The sequence below is a fragment of the Bactrocera dorsalis genome, chromosome 3, assembly GCF_023373825.1.
Source record: "Bactrocera dorsalis isolate Fly_Bdor chromosome 3, ASM2337382v1, whole genome shotgun sequence".
Taxonomy (NCBI): domain Eukaryota; kingdom Metazoa; phylum Arthropoda; class Insecta; order Diptera; family Tephritidae; genus Bactrocera; species Bactrocera dorsalis.
Window position 1 is genome coordinate 75,199,741 of NC_064305.1, and position 21,543 is coordinate 75,221,283.

Here is a 21,543-nt window from a genome sequence, read left to right on the forward strand (position 1 = left end):
TAAATCGCATGCTAATGCTTAAGTGTGATACTTTTTTATGACCAAAAATAGGTGCAAAGAACACCCACTGCCGAAATTATAATTTCTAATTTTTAATTGATTTGGTTTTGTCTTTTGTCTGTTTAACGGTTTACTTTTTTTCAAATTTTGCTTTCAAGAGAATGCACTCTGCAGACAAACGTCCTTAGCGCGCGAGATAGCCTTGTGGGCGTTCAAAGCGAAACAAAAACAAATTTTCAAGTAGTCATAAAAAAGTCAAAACACGCACGATTTAAAAGACAAATAAAAGTGACAAACAAATGCGGGAAAATAAAACAAAGAAATACAGACTAAGGTTATGAGCAAAAAATAGTAAGACTTTGTTCATAATTTTGAAATGCTTAATTTATATTCAAAATATGTGTCGCTCTCCCCAAAATATTCCCCAATACTCTTGCACGAAGGTTTTATCTTCAAAACAATTGTTAAAGTCAATTTACGGACTCAAAACGGGTTTTCAGGAGCGGTCGTTTGAGTTTTTGAGCAGAAGTCACGCGGAGGAGCAATACAGTGATTGCAGCACGATATCGGTTGAAAAACTCACGAAGAATCAATGTCACATACGACGGTACATTATCGTGGTGCAAAAACCAATACTTCCTCCAATAATTCTGGCCTCTTCTTACGAATGGTTTCGCGTAAATGACGCAAAACACTCAAAAAGTAACGGGTAATAAGAGCGTTACAAAATTTGAAAAAAAATGTTTTAGGATACCAATGAATCTGTGAAAGTACATTCGATGCCATCACGCATTGATGCATGCACGGCACGGCATCGGCCGATACTACTGCAATTTCACGATCGATATTCGTACAGAGTTCATCAATTGTCATATGGTTTGTTTCCATAGACCATATACTTGACGTAGCCTCATAGGAAATAGTCTTATAGTCTTTAAATCGCACGAAGAAAATATTCGGTTATCCCATCCCATTCACAGTAACGTGCCGGTCTTGATCATTATGAAAAAAGTACGGCCCAATGATGCCGCCGGCCATAAACCGCACCAAAACGTTATTTTTCCGGGAGGCTAAATTGCTGCCTGACCAATGGCGCATATTTTGTTTATTGGCAAAGCCATTCTTTGTCTCATTGGCACGAGAACATTTTGTACTGTGCCTGTGAATTAATACTTTTTCACTAAACAGTCAATTGTTGATCTGCAGGACGATTATGACAACCTTAAATAGGACGTCTTAAAGTTGAGGCTACTGACTCCGAATTTCGGTAGTATATTTTAATAATTTCAACTCGTGATTCGATCGCATATCTTTACACGTTGAAATGGCAAATCTAACTGAAGAGAAATGTCAAAAGAGCTTTTGTAGCGTTTTTATTAATAACAACGTTATTCTTTGTTGTCAGTTTGGCCGGTCGGAAAAAATGACATCTCGATAATAGGATAGAACTGTTAATATAACTTTGATTTTTGACCTGCTTTGACGCGGTTTTTTCGGCTTGGGGTAAAAAAAATTATTTGTGCACAAATCAGAAATCATAAAATGAAAAAAAAACTAAAAAAATAAAGGTTGCATTTAACATCCAATATACAAACAGACCTAGTATGACTTATTGTTTAAATATCTACATTACGTAAATTTTTTGCTTAATTTATTTTTTAACTTTCATTTCACTATAAACAATTTTTTTAATTTTTTTGCTCCCAAACATTGAGGCAAATAAAAAATACAGAAATTTCTATGAATTGAAAAAAACAATTGCTTCCAGCTTTTTAACACAATTGAGCTGTTATTTCAAGTTGACTTTCCAAAGTATATTCCAAACTCAACATACGGATAATGAAATGAAAAGCGAAATGAGATTACTGCCTAAATAAGATGTAAATTGTCGAGGGATCTTGAAATACCAATGTACGAGTTTATAAATTTCAATAACAATGACAACAGGTGAACGGTTATTATATAAAAAAAGAGCAAAAATTAAAAAAAAGTAAATAACAAAATTCACGCTTTTTAATTTTTCTTTTTCGCGCTTTCACACTATTCATACCTCATAATTGAGCTTAGCAGCCCGAGGGAACACTCGGTCACTGCACAAAAACCAACTGTCACATTTCGTCGAATATCGGCAATCGGCTTGTGTGGATAATCGATTAAGTTTACACAAAACTAAGCAACAAAGGCGGGTAAAACAAATGCGCTTAAAGGCTGTGCAGAAGTAAAACAATTCGCAAAAGCAAAATTCAAAATAAAAAAAAAGTGAATCAAAAGCGATTGAAATGAAAATGTTTACAGGTACTTATTAGCCGAGGGAGCAATTACTTCGGTACAAAATGTTGCAATTGTATGTCACTTAGTAATTTATATAGTGGCGGTGACAAAATGACAAATTTACGGCTTTGAGCACGGTGGGAGAATGAGCAAAAGCGTGACGTTAAGGTGAAGGCGAGGTGTGACTAAATGACAGTGCACATGCTGACGCTTATATTTATGCAGATGCATGTGCATCTGTATGTGTTAAAAATGTGAATATATGCTTTGGCCATGCTTAATAGGCAGTAAATGGCACAAATATTAGACGAAGAGGGAATGATTGAATACTTAACGCAGTTAAAAAAAAAAAACAGAATTAGTAACAGACATATTTTTGAAGTTTGCATGGAAACGCAATTTTTGGAATAAGGTAGTTTGCTTAAAATTAAAAAAAAAAAAAAAAATATTTCCTAAATTTCAATAAAAACAAAAAAAAAAATATTAATAATAAAATCGCTTATAAAAGAGCGAATACTTTCGTAACTTTGGAGGAGATTCGTAATAAAACGTTAATGTTCAAAAGACGAGTAGCAGGTCTTTGAATGTATTGAAAAAGGAGTCAATGTGCCGCACCGGACCCATGAAAGTTGGTTAACGGCTAAGTCGAGAGCTATTGATCAGTGTTTCTCTCTCCTTTCTCTTGGCAGTCGGGTCAATGTATGTAATCACAATGGACCCGGATTTTCTCCGGCTAATGCCTGTCAACTCGGCAGCATTCTTAAAAATTATATAAGGAATGTTTACTGATTATAAATGTTTACTGAAGCTATTATACAACAACAATATAATTAAAAATATGTTTAATTAATTAATAAAAATATATTTGTATTTTAACTTTTTAAGAATTTCTAAATATTATTTTGGCTTTTTTCTAATAAGTATATGTTAATTAATTAAACATAATTATTTTTTAAAAATAATTAACTTTATTTTTTTTAAGAAATTTAAGTATTTTTAATTAATTTATTTGAAATTATTATTTTTTATTTTTTCTAAGAATTTCATAATTTTTTTGGCATTTTTCTAATAATTATATCTTAAAATAAAAAATATATAATTTTTTTAAATTTTCATATAAATTATTTAATTTTTTAATTTTTAATAAATATATTTTCATTAATTAAAAATATTTTTGAGGATTTTTAAATATTATTTTCGATTTTTTCTAATATTTGTCTTAATTAATTAAACATAATTAATTTTTAGTTTTTTTAAGAAATTCTAAATATTTTTAATTAATTAATTTAAAAGTATTAATTTTTATTTTTTTTAAAGAATATCATAAATTTTGTTTTGCCTGTTTTCTAAAAATTATATCTTAATTAATAAAAAAATATTTCATTTTTTTTTTATTTTATTTAATTATAATATATAATTATTAAATTATAATTTTATTTTCTTAAATTAAATTAAATTAAAATTTTTGTTTTTATTTTTTATAAATATTTCGTTTTTCAATCTTTAATAAATATATTTTTATGAATTAAGTGTTTTAAGAATTTTTAAATATTATTTTGGATTTTTTCTAATTTTCTTAATTAATTAAACGTAATTAATTTTTAGTTTTTTTTTATATTCTAAATATTTTTAATTAATTAATTTAAAATTATTAATTTTTATTTTTTTTTTTTAAGAATTTCATAACTTTTGTTTTGCCTGTTTTCTAAAAATTATATCTTAATTAATAAAAAATTAATTAATAAAAAATATTTTATTTTTTTAAATTTTTGAAAATTTTATTTAAATTATTTTACTTAAATTATGTTTTAATTTTTTTTTTAATTTTTAAAAATATTGCATTTTTCAATCTTTAATAAATATATTTCTATTAATTAAAAATATTTTTTAAGTTTTTAAGAATTTTTAAATATTATTTTGGGTTTTTTTAATAGTTATATCTTTCTTATTTTTGTACATATCGTATCAGTTTTTATAGTATTTCTTTAAAAAAACTTTAATTTATTCTAAAAATTATTTATGATTTTTTGCATATATTTTTCTTTGAATACGTTTAAGAAATTATTACTTTTCAGTAACAAGAACTTAAAATTGAAATATTGTAAAAGTAAAAATTTCTAATGATAATTTTTTTTATTTTAATTACATTACTTCTTGGAAATTTCTATTTTAACTATATATAAGTAATGCTTCTTCTTCTTCTTAGCAATAAAATAATACCTTTAATTATTTAAATTTGCTTGCATTAATATGCACATTCAACGACACTTTAATTGATTTTCGATATATTTACACCATTTTATTAATTCATAGCACTCATTTTTGGGAGTGTCACGACAGCGAACGATTAATCTATTAAGCCAAACAAGTCAACCTGCTGACCAACTGACTGACTGACGCCCACACGACGTGGCATGATCACGCGCACACACAAGCATGCTATAGACGACGCGGCAACAACAACAACAGCTCAAGTGCGCGGCACCATTTACAGCGCATGGCAATTCCCCGGCCAATAACGAGTTGCCAATTTGAAATTTTGTTTTCTTTTTTGCCTAACAAATAATCGATATTTTATAGACATTAGTCGACTGTTTACGAACATGCGAATCGCCTATTGTAAGTAATTTATTTTAGTTGCACTTGAGTAGACGCAGGCTTTGAAATTAGCATTTGAATTGCATAACACAAAAAATATATAATAAATACAATAAATATAACAACAACAACTGTGTAAGCTGCAGTCAAAAACCAAATGGAATTGCGAACGCATTGCATGCAACATTGCATTTTTGGTACGCGACCTCTAGTCTGTGTTGAATGGCGTTGTTTTTGTTGGCTGGTCTGTTGCTGTGCTGGTGTGGGCATTCAGTGTGAAAGATCATCGATCATGTCAAATGTGGATTTTATCGAATTTATTTATTTGCAAATTTTTAGTTTTTTTTTTTTGTTTTGTCATTGTGTGCTGCATGCCACACACAGCGTTATGCAAATTTCGTTGTTAATAATGAACCGTAACTGATCGCTTGCCAGCTGATCAAGTGCTAGCAATTGAGCGCTGAACGCTCCCACGAACACTCGGACGGGTCGGGTGCAGTGTTGGACCATCAGAAGAGCAAGGTGCAGCTAAAGATTTATGCTTTTTTAATCTTTAGTCTGGTTAGTTGACCTTTTGTTATTTTTTTAAGCGATTATTTTGCAGCAGTGTGCGAAAAGGATGAAAAATCAAGGAAGATGAAATATAATACTCTTCGTAAACTGAAAAAAATATTTTTTTCTAAGAAAAATTATTTTGATATTTTTATTTATTTTAATTTCTTGTGTTTCTTAAATTGATAGTTTCTAAAATTAGCAGCCATTTTATGTTAAACAATTTTTTTTAGTCTCAACTATTCCCGTTACTAATTAACGGTCTATCCATTGACGCAATAGTCGAAAAGAAATCAAAATATACAAGAAAAAAGCATGGGAACAACAGTTAAACTATTAGTTAGCACACCAGCTAAACTCGCGGAAGTGTGAGAATTCACGCTGCTAATCTATAAATATAATCCGAGTACGAAAATAAATGGAAAATAACAATTAAAAAACGTCAAAAGCCAAAAAAATTCTTAAATCACACGAACAATAGTTAACAACACGCGTATTTCGGCGCCTCGCCGAGTTCATTGTGCTGTTCTATTTCGCTAATTGGACTAACTATTATTGGCTTAGCGGTGTCTGGTGCTAAGATTTTTTTGCAATATGCACATATATACACATACACATTAAATGTATTTCTAAACATAATATTAGGTAATTAATGCCTGTTTCAACATTTTTTTTCTTATTGACGGACTCATGTTTAAAAATTTGTGGCGATGGTGGGATGTTCCCAACATCATAAAGATAGATTATAAATCAAAATTTTCTAGAAGTTTCTACTATCGGAATTATAAAATTTATCGTAAAGTTAAACATTTATAATGTTATTAATACTCAGAATGTTTTTTTCATAAGAACGCTAATTGTGTTGTTTGCAGTAACTTAAAATATTCATCTCAGCCAAAAAAATTAAATTAAATAGTGAACATTTCGTGCGACTGTTTTTAAAACTTTCAACGTGGCTTAAGTTATCAACAATCATCGTCGATGAACTTAGTTGGGTTTTTAGCGGTGAAGCTACATGCAAGGACCGGTGTTTAATGATAGTATAGTGAGATTAATCAAGTTCATAGATCAATCTAAGATGAGTTTTGTAAATGTCACCAAAATCAGTTGTTGTTCCGGAAATCATTAATGCTGTACACAAACTGATATTCCAAGATCGTCATGTGATCTATCATTAGGAAGAGACCACCTATAGTTGTTGCATTAATGGAACCGGCGCCTATTGACCACTGAATCAACATTCGACTTGAACAAAATTTGTCCATGTTGGATACCACACAATTTGAAAAGCGCTCAAAACAAGGCTCGTATCGATTGGTCGAAAGAAATGTTAAAAAAATAAATAATGCGATACATGATGCTTCAAAACATGTCTATAACAAGGTGGGAGCTGATGAATCGTAGATTTATGCGTTCACTATGATGATGCTAGCTCTCATTCATCGAATGAAAGAACTGTATTTTTGAGCACTCAGAACATTGATTTGATCAGTCATTAGTCGTATAGTCTTGACTTGGAATCGAATGAGTTCTTTTTATACTCATACGTACACACTTAACTAAGATGTCAACGTTTTTGAACACCTGAATAAGAGGTTGCAAAAATGTATAGTCCTTAATGGAGAATATTGTTAAAACAAAAATTCAATTTTTGATAATGAAGGTTGATTTCTGTTTCCTAATCTCATCTCAAAATACAAAAGGCAACCCTTGTGTGCTAGACTACTATAAGGAAGGGTCCAGAGTCTGTATGTAAAGTAAAAGAGTTTCGAAGTATTTATATACTATCTTCAATGCCTGAGCAAGAAATATGTATGCTGAGTTTTCGATTCGTATTTTTTTTGGAAGAAAATTTTGAGTTCAGTTCTCTTCACAAGAAAAAACTACATGCCAAAGAAATGACAACTCATTTAAGTGTCAAAACCACTTGTTATTCTTTCTACTTCATTATGGGAGTCTGTGTGACTTATGAGAGTTGTGTGTTCGATTCGCTTTAATTAAGTTGTTGAAACTATTTATATGAAATTATACTGATAACCTGCGACTGATAAATCTAATCAGTTTAAATATTTTTCGTTATAAAATTATATGAAATTCTTATCTTCTCAACTTTATATATGTTTTAAGCTAGTTATGGTTAACATCAGAAAGCCATAAGGAAGTTCTAAACATATAACGGCATAAAAAATGCTAAACAAATATTTTTAAATGCAGAAGAGCTTGCTAAAAGCTTCATTACTTAAAAAAATACAATAATAAACAAAATTTATAACATAATAAAATTCGATGTATGGCACTTTAGAATTCGCTATATATAGGCCTATAGTAATTCATTCTAAATATATAAAAGAATATTTTGTATAACAATGCTTTCATATGCTATTATTGTCATAAATTGAATATAAAGTCAAAACAAACGCATATTCGTACCATAAGCTTGGTCTCCACAGGCTTCCAGCCACAAATTGAGCAGCTACAAATATTTCTATATGTCAATACGAAGAGCTTATAATTAATGTGGACAGCGCTAATTTGGCTTTACAAATTTACAATTTGTGAAATGAAATTAATATCTCAAATGCCGATTTAATATACCGGATTTGGACGAATATGGAGTGCCTAAGCCAGTTTATGGTGTTTGTTGTATTCTACACGTATTTATATACAATTTGAATTAGGTAATCTAAGCAGCCTTTCAATTATATTGATTATTTGTTTATTGACAAATAAATTTTAGCTATAGAGCAACAACAACAATTGAGCAGATTTGTGGGCAGTGAATGGAAGGTAACTAAATAAATCGCTGATGCAAAGAACTTTCAAAAATGCTAAACGGAAAATACAGCAGATTAATATTGAATGAAAGGAAACCTATTTGAAGTCGAAAAAATTGAAAGATGAGCAAATTTGCGGATGTGTGGATGATAATGATAGACAGAAAGACTGCGAAGCTGATTATGCTTTTGTTGTGGTTTGTTTTTTTTAAATCAGTTGCTGGAATATTAAAATATTAGACAGAAAGACAGACATTGTTTGGGTTGATAAATGAGCGTAACAATCAATTTTGCAGAAGAATAGAATGTGTTTGAAAAAAAGTTAAAATAAAAAACGCAGACAAAAAAGAAATAAATCGCAAAGATATGACAGCGACTGCAAACAATTGGAAGCGATCAACAGCTGGTTAGGTTTTTTGAAAATGCTAACAGCTAGCTAAAAATAAATTTGAAAAAAAATATTCGAAAAGCAGTTACAGTATAGAACGACGTTTGACCATTTCCTTAAGCCAAAAGAAGCTAGACAAAAGAAGCAGCAGTCAAAAGGAAGCCAACAAAATTAGAAGGCGATTAAATAACAAATAACCAATCAAATCAGAGTCATAAATAATGACAGCGATAGTGACGAGAGTTGGCGTGATGGACAGCAATGGAATATTACGTGAAAAAAAACACAAACACAATAAAAACATTAACACTAATAATCATATAGAATAACAGATGCAATTACCGCACAGCAGAGCTGTCACGATCGGCGCAGGCAAAAAAGCGCATGCGCTGATCAGTACGATTTCAAGTAGGTGTCGGTTGCACACACATAAAATATGCAAACATATGAACACACAATTATAGCGATCTACCTGCATTTCATTGCTGCTCTTGACTAGCAGTCGCTCATAAATTGATTATCTTAATTAATTTTGTTGTATTAAAATTCCATAGAATTATCGCCATATAAAGTATGTACGTCGGCGCTGTCAACTCGTTGAACACACATCAACACACATACAGCTGAATGTGTAGAGAAATTTTTAATTGAAAAATAATTACAATAGAATTGCATTCGAAAAAATAATAAAATATTAAATTAAAATCACAGCTGTTTAGCATTCTAAGTGAGTGATCGGCGCTGAATGTTTTTATATATCTATTTGTTGGTGTGTGTGCGCCTGTGTAGGGATGATCATTGTGCTTATTAAATGACAGAGAGTTAATGAATAATGATTTATTGATTATTAATAGCGGTATTTGTAATTGCTTGCGAGCAACCATGTAATTGTAATTGCTTTGCTTTTGCTAATCAGAAATGAATGTCTACGCTCAAGAATCTCTAAATTATGTATGCGGATTAAGTTATTTTCAATCAGATAAGCTGACGATAGAGTTGTAACGATCGCTCGTGGTTGTCTTGAGAGATTAATTGTTTGAAAATGTATACAATTTCTTTTTATTTTTTTTTAAATATTATATTATTTAGCAAAAGATATGCTTTTAATATTTTATTGTTGTCTAATTAAACCAAAAGTTTTAAATATATTTAAACTAAATTTTTTATGTAAGAAAATAATAATAATTTGCTTTCAATAACCCATCGAGTTCAGGTTTTTATTATAATTTCCCCTAAACTTGTCTACACACCTATAAAAAATTAAAAAAAAAATCTATATAATAATAAAAACCTGAAATAATAATAAGAAGCCGATACATATTAAAACAAATATTTTTTTTTGCTTCTAAAACTAAAAAATTCTACCAAAAGGATTTTAACACGTTGGCTGTAAGTGTATCACCGGTGATCACGACAAAAAACTATCCTCAATTTATCACCGGTCATATACGCCTAGGCCAAAGTGCAACATATATTTTTTGGTTTGCCACCTGAGAGTAAATTTTTGTCGTGATCACCGGTAATACACTGGCAGCCTAGCCGAGAAAAAACGCTATGTGCAAATTTTACCTTTCTTGTAATCTTCATAGAACGATTTATTCAGTGAATGTTTGAATAATCATAAAAGACCAGATATTACTAAAAAATTATTTCTTGTCACATTCTAATAATTTTTTATAGAAATATTTAATACTTGGTATATAAAACAGATTTTTTTTTTCAAAACTTCTCATGTGACTTGACTGAAAATGTGTACATCAGTGGACTGTCGTACCGCGTACCCAAAAGAGCAGTCTGCATGTTGGCTGATGTGTAATTTTAAGGTCTGTATTTTTAAAACTACAGTAGAAACCAGTGGATTAAAGTCAGTTCAGCGCAAATTTTATTAAAAAAATTATGGAGATTTGTTTAACGCTGTTTTTTGCGTTTTAGGATTAATTTTTGATGTTTATGTTTACAAAAAAGTTCCGCTAAATGATGCTGTGGTGAAATTTTTGGTAATTTTGGTTGTTTCCTATTTTTTTCTCCTTTTCATCAGTCCTCGAAACAATTTTTGGAATGGACTTCATCTCCTTCACTTGTTGACTTGTTTGCATGCCAAACTCATAAACCCATGTTTCATCGGCAGTTATAATGCTCTCCATAAATGTGTGATCGGGATTCGCACAATCAAGCAAAAATAGACCTGTTTACGGTACTCTTTTTGAAAAAGTCAGCTTTATCGTGACGAGTCGAGAAAGAACGCGTTTTATACCCAAAATATCCAACAAAATCTGTCGAATGGATTCGCGAGAGGTGTCAAGCTCTCATTCCATCTCTCTAATACTTGCCAGACGATTTTCAAGCACCATATTCTTCACTTTCTTAATATTTTTATCAGTTTACTCGATATAATATAGAAATAATTATAATTCCCTCTGTCTCAACTCAGCTTCAAACATATATATATTTATAACACATATCTTTCTGGCCCAAATACTTCAAATTTCTTTTCATATACTAATATGTATAATGGAAATATTCTAAAGCTAATCACCAAAGCTCGGAATCAAACGTTGCTAAAAATGGTAAAATCCCCTACAACAAATAATTAGGATTTTATGTTTGAATTTGCATATTAAAAAAAAAAAACATAATTTGTTTGATATTTATGACCCTGCCAGTCATCTGGCATTCAGAAAGGAGTTTAGTAGGCATCCGGATCTCAACAGTGGGTTGAAGTTTAGCAATTGATATGCAATGAGCTAATGACCGATAAGGGCTTGGCGAGGCGTGACAAAGAGATTATGTTCTGGGTAGATAATAAATCTGAATTAAAGTTTGTTTCTTTAGAAGCGAACAATGACACACACACTAATACTAATATGCAGAACTGTCGCCTACATAATATTATAATTATTTGTAGGTTGAATACCTACTAACGAATGCAACATAGATATTGTAATCTGGCATAATATTCGTATATTTGAAGGCATTTAAAGCAGTATTATTAGTAGGCAGAGTTGCCATGTAGCTTTAAAATGGTAAATTATTTAAGTCATGCTTTTTTTTAACAATTGATTACCAAAAATCTGTAGTTTCGAAACATTTTAGGCCAAATGTCACACCTAAGATGGCATATATGTAAGCAGGGTTGCCATGTTTGTGTATGCATATTATACATTATGAATTTGTAAATATGTTTTTTTTAGATTTCATTAAAATGTACCTTTAAAAAATTATTTTTAAAATGCGCATACAAATATATTGCAGAGTAGAGTTGCCATGTGATTAGAATATATAAAATAATGTGAAGTAAAGCAAAAAATCGTAAGTTATGTGCGCTTTAAGTACTATTAAGAAGTTTTGAATAGCTGCAAATGCATATAAGTGAGGATAAATCTTTATTTTTCGTTAGGGCTGCCACTTAGCTAAAATAATAAAAAAAAAAAATAATATTTAAACTACAAAAAACACAAATTGACGTTATATTAAAGATAAATTTGAAAATTATTATTTGTTTATGTTTACGTGTATTATTTATGTTTACATATTTAAACAGGGTTGCCATATATTTTTAATAAATTTTATATTTAAAAGCTGAAAATCGCAAACTGATTTTACAATAAAGATAAATTTACAGATTTAAATGTATTATTAATATTTGCATACTTAAACAGGGTTGCCATATATATTTAAATTAATTTAATAAGGTTAGTGTCAAGTACTATAATATACCTGTGTATATAAATAAATATATGAGCATTATTTAAATATGAAAATTTTGAGCCTGTAACATTTCAGCTTCTCCTTTTCATTATATTCAGGTTAGGTAAACGAAGCTTAAAAAAAACCAAAATTTGTAAAAAAGAAAGTTAGAAATGATTGCATTATTTCACTACGCAGTCGTTAAATATTTACAATACGTACACGTAGCGCACAAAAATTAAGTTTAAACATTTTTATTTTATTTATTTTCAACTTTTTTTTAATGTTATTAAATGCCACTTTCCTTCTAGGGATCATTAGTAATTCAACAATGTCACGTTTTTGTGTACCGTAAAGGTGTTAAATTCAGACATATTACAGATTTATTTGTGGAGTTAATAACTTAAGTCACAAATTTATCAACCCGCCCTCGTATGCACATATATTTTTACATGTAGTCTCGTACAAAGCTAGAGACGTCAAGAAGTCGCAGCAAATGGTTATACAAAGAGCGCTGCTTTGACATTTTGCTAATATATTTATGTAAGTATAGCTACATATGTTTGTAAATTAATATGTATGTATATGTGTATGTGTCAATTTTTATTTTATATTTTTTTTGATGAATTTAAATGAATTTTTGCTTGAACGCTTGGCTATCAAATATATTGCCTATTAGCTGGTTTATTTTCGTTAGCGGTGTGTGCATTGATTCTCTATACCAAATATGCACACATATGTATAATATACATACATTGTATATGTATATATTCATATGTTTGTAAATGTGTATAAATATATGCAAATGCATATGAGTGGCCTGCTACAGGTTAAGCACAGAGTTTAATTAAGTTTGTTTATTTTTGTCATCATTTTGATAATTTTGTATTTTGTATTATTTTTTTTTAAATTTATTTTTTAATTTTTTGCTTTTTTATTAATATTTTTTTTTTATTATTTTATTGTTTTTTGTTATTTTTTCGTATTTAAATTTTTTGATTCCTTTTTTTAATACATCCCATAAACTTTTTAAAAATTTAAAACTTTTTATTTTCTGTTCCATCAACTTCTGGTTTGTTTAACTCGCAAATCCGTGTTTGCTCTGCTTTATTCGTGTTTTTTTCGTTTTCAAGTTAATTTTTGCTCGCTTTATGTTTCATTTTTTACTTCTTTACTGCTTCGTGCTAATTTGTGAATCATGCATTTGATCGTTTTTGTTCAAGTTTAGCTTAGATTTTAGCTAATTTTTATTGTTATTATTTGGATTATGACTTTCTTGATCGTATACTTGTATGTATATGCGTATGTGTGTGGGTGTTTGATATAGTTTTATAGTATTTGCTTTTATTTTTTATAATTTATGCTACAAAATTGAGTGTTTTTTCTATATCTTCGCTTTACTGTTAAATCATTTTTAATTCATGCGAGTGCTCTATTTGAAATGAGGAAGAGATAGCGAAGTAAATTAGAGTTGGTTGGACAATAAAAAGTTTGAATTGAAATAAACAGAAAAACATGAAATAAAATTATAAAATAAAAAAGCAAAAAATTAAAAAAAAGTATATATAAACCAATGAATTTAGGAAAAGAAAAAAAAATTATTTTAATTTTTTTTATTTTTATGCTAGTTTTTTATTTTTATCTTTTTTCATTTCTAATTTAATTTTGGTTTTTTATTTTAATGATCTATTTGGATGGCAAAGGAGACCAGAAGTGAAAATAAGGAAACTAAATTAAAAACAAATAATATTTAAACATTTTTTTAATTAATTTTATTATTTTTAATGCTAAATATTTATTTTTTCCTTTCTAATTTGATATTTTTTTTTTAATTTTAACGCTCTATTTGAATGGAAAAAGGGAACAGAAATGAAAATAATGTAATTATAAACAAAAAAACACAAAAAAAAAATTGAAGTAAAACACCAAAAATATAAAAAAATATTAAATTAAAAATGTAAATTATGTAAAAACTGTAAAAAAATTAAAATATTATAAAAAGTGTAAAAATATATTAAATTAAATAATTTTCTTATTTTAATTTAAATTGTTTTTTAATTTTTTTTACTCGTTTTTGTATTATTATTTTAGTTATATTTTTTATGTTTTTTTTATCTTTTTTCGTTCTGTTCGTTTCGTTTTGCCCTTAGTTTAATTTTTTTTGTTTTTTCTCTGTAATAAAAACAGATTTCCAATTATGTTTCTTCAAGAACAAAAAAAAAGACAGAATTGATATAAAAAAAAAATTAATTACATAAAAAAATAAAATACTATAAAAAGCATAATTAATATATTCAATTAAAAAATTTTTTGAGTCGTTTTTAATATTTTGTTTTTTAATTTTTTTATTCTTTATTTTTATAATTTTTGATGTATTTTGTATAATAGAAACATATGTCCAATCGTATTTTTTCAAATATAAAAAATAAAAGAGTATTGAAACCCAAAAATATAAATAAAAAAAATCAAAGAAATTACCCAAAATTCAAAAATAATCAAATATAATGAGATTCACATGCTGGCAAGATGCCGCAGTGAACAGAAGCAGCAGAAAGAGCTGAGGAAAGAAGACACAGCAACCTCAGTGTTAGCCCATATTGTCGCCAAGCGGCTGAGCTGCGCTGAAAAATAGTGTCACCTACATAACAGAAGCATGAATAATACATATCTACAACTTTATACACGCACACACTTGCAATTTAATGTAAGCATATTTTTAGTGCGTTTGTATGTGTGTAAACACATGTTTTTTACAATAAAAACGCAAGCAAGCAACCTGTCGATTAGATAACGCGCACCGCAATGTCTAACTCAGCAAGCGGCGCATCAGCGTTCACAAAATGTTACATTCATGTATGTATCTTTGTGCTTAGTTACATTTCGCAGCATTTCTTTGCGACTGACACCAGTTTAAGTGACGTCTCAATGCGTCGGTGGCTGCGACTGCGCACAACAATAAAGCATAAAGTTTGATACTCATACACACGCATACATTCATACATATACTTTTAGATGTGAGTATATGTAATTATTTATACTTGCCTGCCAACAATTGTGGGAGTTTTTTGTTGTTATTGTGCTTTTCGCCGGTGGCAGTAGTTTGCGAGTTTAACGTCGCATGCCCTTCTTCTTCTTCATATTAACAAAGAAATTCAACTTTTGTTATTACTTTTGTATAATTTCTTTTATATTCCCTTTTAATTTATTTATATTTTGTTAGAGCAAGCAAACATATTTTAAAAAAATACGATAAAAATTGTGTCAACGTGATTTCGTAATTTCAACATAAACGCATACATACATACATATATACAAACGAACATCTTTTTTATGAATGAAATATAGCTGGATGCAGGTTTTAACTATAAATAAAAAGATATTGGTTACAAAATTTGCAGGGCTTAACTCAGCCACATATATCGAATATTTTGAAAAAATTTCTGGTTTTTCATGTAAGAAATGTGGGTGTATTTCAATGGCATCATAATCAATTTTAAGTGTTGAGGCAAATGCTTTTTAAGCCGGTAAGACGGAAGTTTCATGGCGAATTTAACATAAATAAATATTATTAATTTTAGCTGTCTTTAGTTCGTCAAACCGTGGAGAGTGGCGAATAGAATAAATGGTTGTTATAAATCACAAAGACTCGCCTAAGGTATCACTTACTTACTTTTATGAGATTTTCACATACTCACTTGAATTGCATGCTAGTGTATCTACTTTATTGTTTCATTCACATGCAAAGTTTTAACACAAGAACGCAAAGCTCGAACATGCCAAACAAAGAAGTGGCGAAGCGAAGATGCCTCTTGTTACTTATAGCAAAAATGTAGAATAATAAGCTAGTGAGAGATGAACTGCTGACTTTATATATAATTTAAAGCCGATCTAAAGCACATGTACTAAGTTTCATTTTCTTAGGTTATGATACTGAGAGTCATGTACTTATTGCCTCCTCATAACTATTTGGATCCTCATTCAAATTCAACTGGGTAACGAGTAATATAGGCATCGAAAAGGCAGATGAGCTGGTGCAATTTTACATTTGTAATACCGAACATACCACACAGGGTTGTGTTGATATTATATCGGTATTCTGCTTGAGACGATTGTCTCATGTCTCTAATTGTCACAATCTTAATTTAATGACTCTGTTAGTCAGGAGTCTCATTTTGGTATTCTGGCAGATACAGTATACTACTATACAATATACTACTACACTGTATCTGCTAGAATACCAAAATGAGACTCCTGACTAACAGAGTCACTAAATTACTGTAGTCACTATTAGAGACATGAGACAATCGTCTCAAGCAGAATACCGATATAAGACTGATTAGAACATTTCTATGAGTTCTTATAGGAAAATAACATTGTAAAGGTGAACACACGGAACCTACCTCTAAGATCTCATATTAAAAAAATTGGTAAAAGGCATTTGGCGAAATGCAGAACATGCACGGAAGATTTTGAGTTGCTGAAACATCGTCTTTGCGAATGTCCAGTCTGCAATTGGTGAATACTGAATTTCTTCTATTGCTCTCAACATTTCAACTTAAAATAAATTGGGTGGCTGAGGTAGAAAAAAACTGGTATTTCACCAAATCCTTGAAGTTGCTGGATTAAGCTTAATTGGTTACCACTCGAGAGCACAATGAGTCTAATAATGCAGTTTGGTGCTTCTGCGCTACTCTTTTAAACCAATCAACACTCATTTTTGAGGTTAAGGGAGCAAAAATTGGTATTAGAAGTCGAAAATTAGTAAAAGTTAGCACAAGATAAGATATTATTGAATATAAATTGTTTAAGATTAAAAAAAATTGAATAGAAGCGGAACAATATCTTAGAAAGAACATTCATTTCAGCATCAGAATACAGAAGTGAACTTCAAACAGACTTGAATGGAATAACTTTTTAAGAAAGTGGTAAAAGATAATTATTCTCAGTTAAAGCTACTTAGTTTCAGAAGAGCGTTTTTCTTCCACTATCTGGTACCATCGCTTCCATTGAATCTTAACTCTCCCCATTAAAATTTTTGAGACATTAAATTCAATTTTTGATCAGATCAACAAACTGGTAGATCATTGAACGAACAAGCAGGAAAATTAGTGATCGATTTATTTGTCTCAGAGCAGTTACTCAAGTAAATTGGAAAATAGTTTTTTGAGAAAAACGGATTTATATATGAACTGAGGCAGCCGATTGAACTAAGCGGATACAATTGAAATGGCTGTAACTCAAAATATATTCGAAATATCGATTAAAAATTCACGAATGTTATTTTTAAAAGTATAAGCTATCGAAATATGAAGACAATATTAAATTTGCCGCTTGTCAAATTTTATAACTTTTCTCATTATATCATTCATTAGAATCGGCTCTTTTTTGTGGATACGAGTATACTTGTTTCCATATATGAATTCATAAATTCATGAACTCAAACGATCGCTCCCGGAAAACTGTTTTGAGGCAAATAATGACGTGAATCGCTACGCATATTGAATGCTATTCCGAAAATTGACCTTAACAACTGTTTCGCCGGGTAAAAAAAAACTTTGGCACAAGTATATTGGGGATAAAATGGGTTACTTTAAAGGGGATGACATAGGTTTCTTCTTCTTTACTGGCGTAGACACCGCTTACGGGATTATAACCGAGTCAACAACAGCAGGCTGTTTTTTCCTTTTCATTGGGGGTGTTTTTTTTACGTGGCGTTCCCAAACCCAGCGCACAACCCTATGCAGGGGATGTTTCGCCTTCTCACTTTAGCCAAGAGGATACTTGGTCAAAGATAAGAAGTTGTGAGCTGCTTGAGTCATATGTAAAAGAATCGTTTCTGGCCACTCCCAAGTGAATGGCGATCAGAGAACTTTCCTCACTTGCGTGAACTTCTGCACATGACTCCATCCTCTAGGTTTAGAAGAATAAATTAAGAATTTTTAAATTATGAACAAAGTCTTACTATCTTTTGCTCATAATGTTATTATAGCTTTTGTATTTTAGAGTACTCAGTGTTGCATTGAACTAGTTTAGGACTCGATGAACAGAATAACAAGTGCTGAAATAACATAAACAGCTGATCCAAGTATTGACAAGTCATGCTGGTATGATATGAAAATTAACATTACGTTACTCAGGTTTGAGTAGGTTTTGAAAACTATTGAACACTATGTATATAGACCATAATATAAAGGAATGCTAACAATTTACTTGTTAAATATATTTGTTGGATAATTATTTATATATTTTTTTAGAAATATTTTTAACAGTCATTCAAAAACACTTACCTTTTTCTCCTTTCTTAGTTCGCCGCTTTCCGGAAGTTAACTTCTTATAAAATGTTATTATTTATTTATCGTTGCACACAAATATTATAATTTTTTAACACTGAATCAGAATCGTAATCTGATTGAAAATAAGTTTTTTCTTTTATTTTACTTTGCACTTATGTAATTGCAGGTTGAGGCACACACACACACAGAATTCTTTCCGTTCCTTGGAGAGAAAGAAAAGAAATTAAGGAAATGGTGTTAAATTTTTTGAAGTAAAAATAATAATTATATTAACTACAAAAAGGCATGCACAGATATAAAGAAAAATCCGAAAATATTCAGTTTTTATAAAACTAAAAATATTTTTTCATTTTAATTAAATTTTTTGAGTTTTGGTTTGAAGCAAATCCATTAAGAACTATTTTTTTCGGAATTTCGATTAAAACGTTTTATTGGAGTATCTATATATTTTCTTAAATATTTTTTTTTTTTGAATTTTTCATAACGGTTGTTTTTCAAAAACGTGAAATTTTCAGTAGTTTATAAAAATATTTCAATTAACAACAACAACAACAAAATCAAAAACTCCAAAACTAATGAATAGCTTCTGCTCTTTACGAAAATATGAATCGCAGAAGAAAACATAACAACAAATACGCCAAAATACAGCGCAAAGCGTCCAGTAAAAAATTCGAAAACTTCGAAAAATGCAACGAACACGCATGCGATAACTAGGGGCAAAGCAGAAAAGTAAGTAAATAAAATTCATACGCCAAAGGCAGAGGACGAGCATATTCAATAATGCAAACAGCAGCAACAACAATAACGCCAAAAATATTAACGCAAGCAACAAAAACGGCAGCCAGACGGCCGTGACTGCGATGGACAACTGAGCCGGTGGCAGCGGCAACAACTACAACCACAGCAATAAAAACAACAACAAATGGCCGCAAGCTTTTGGCGTTTTGTTGGTCTGTGAGCTGACCGCTTCAGTGGTGTTTATCAGCGCGCACGGCGTCGCCGCTGCCACTGCTGTCGGCTGCGGCTGATCTTATGCAATTCTTTTTGCGATCTCCGCTTTGCTCATTGCCTCCACCAACTGTTGGCGCATGCGTCAAGTCGCTTTTTCAAATTTTTTTATGCGCTTATGAGTTTGCTTTGTGCATGGCTAGCTGAGCAAGCGGTTGGTAGAAGTCGCCGATATTTTTGCAAAGTGCATTTTGATTTTGCGGTAAAAAATGATAATTTCTTTTGTTTGTTTGTTTCGGTTTTTGCGGTTTCATTGCTTTTGCCATTGTTTATTTGCAGAAATTTTCACAATTTTCTATGCTCTCTTAATTGTTGCGCGATTTCCGTCTGCGCATTCGCGTCCACTAAAAGGCATGTTTGTAAAAAGTCGCTTGGCTGCTTTGTGGCGCTGTGCTCCGCTGACCAAGATTCGCGTGCGCATGCGCATGTGCCACTCACTCGCCAAAGTGAAAAGCGCTTGCAACAGTGGAAAATGAGATGAGAAAATAAAATGAATGAAAGAAAAAATGGTGCATTTGGGGGAAACACGATTAAATGCCCAAATTCAAGTTCAATTTCTACTGTGCAAGTTTTGTTTACGAAACAATTAATTATGCTAAAAGAAATTTAAATGGAATTTGCGGTGAAAATTGGAAACTTTTAAGTGTTTTGTGAAAAGTGAAACGAAAAAAATATATATAAATTATATTTAATTGCCTTAAGTTGATTTTTTTCTGCTTGTTAGTCTTGAAAGCAATTGAGAAAATTAAAAAAAATTACAATTGGAAATCTGTAAAATAAAATAAAGTAACGGTTATTGCTACCAATACCCAGCGTTATTGGAAAAATTTTAATAAAAAATTGTAAAAATTCAAAAGCAGATTATTGCAAATTTTTATAAATAAAAAAAAGTTATTCCTATTTTTATACTTTTTTAAAATATAAATATAAAATTTTTTTGCATTTATTTTTAATTTTGATTTTGAATAGAATTATTTTTATTTTCATAATATTATTAAATTTCAATTTTTAATTTTTTGGGTTTTTCATTTATATAGTTTTTATTTATTTACGCTTTATGTTATTGTTTTTGTAGTAGCCAGTATTTTTAAAGATTTTTGATTATATTTTTGCTATTTATTTATTTTTTTTTTCAATTAAAAGAAAATCATTCAAATTGAACACTTTTTGACAATTTTAGTATCTCCAATTTAAAATAAATCAAAATATTTTTTTTTTTATTTTAATAAATAAAATTATTTTTATAAATAAAATAATAGTGAAACTATTTTAATAAAAAATAAAACAGTCCAAAAATTAATATTTTTTTATTAAATTATTTCTTTTTTTAATATCTTATTTTTTCAAGAGTAAATTTTTTTCAATAATCCAAAAAGCAAATTAAAAAAAAAAAATAATAAAAATAAATTAAAAACACCTCAAAAATATAATAATTTAATAAAAAAAAAACATTTTAAGAGTCTTGAAATAAAATAATACGATATATAATTATTCAATTATTACGATAGAAAAATATTTTAATAAAAATTGTATTTAATTATTAATTTTTTATTTTAAAATGTATTACAAATGATTCGAATATAAAAAATATTTCACTATTTTATTTGTGCTGTTCGGAAGTGGATTATTTTAGTTTAAATTAATAAATAAATTTTTTTCCAAAAAAAATTGTTTGTTTTAATTTAATTTGAGTGTTAAAATAAAAATACTATATTTAAGTAATAAATTTTTTTTATTTGTTCTGAAAGAAATTTTGTTTTTACACAATATTTCACGAGAAAATTTGTTTTCAGTTTCGTTACGATTGCAAAAATTTTGTTGTTGTTTTGTTTTTATTATTTCTATAAAATATTTTTTTTTGTTTTTAAAAAATTGTTTTGTTTTTTTTTAATTTTTTTAAGCGAATGGAAATAATTCTTTTTAAGATTGCAATGAATTTCGAAAATTTAAAAAAATAAAAAATAGATATAAA

At 29.3% G+C, this 21,543-nt stretch overlaps 1 protein-coding gene across 2 annotated transcripts in view; it reads right to left on the reverse strand.

Annotated features, from left to right (window-relative positions):
* LOC105229187 (uncharacterized) overlaps positions 1 to 21,543 on the reverse strand; it is a 226,675-nt gene that overhangs the window by 148,162 nt on the left and 56,970 nt on the right. For both annotated transcript variants that reach the window (XM_049453426.1, XM_049453425.1), the window contains one exon: positions 18,558 to 18,765. The gene's annotated coding sequence lies outside the window, so the exon portion shown is untranslated. The remainder of the gene's footprint in view (positions 1 to 18,557; positions 18,766 to 21,543) is intronic.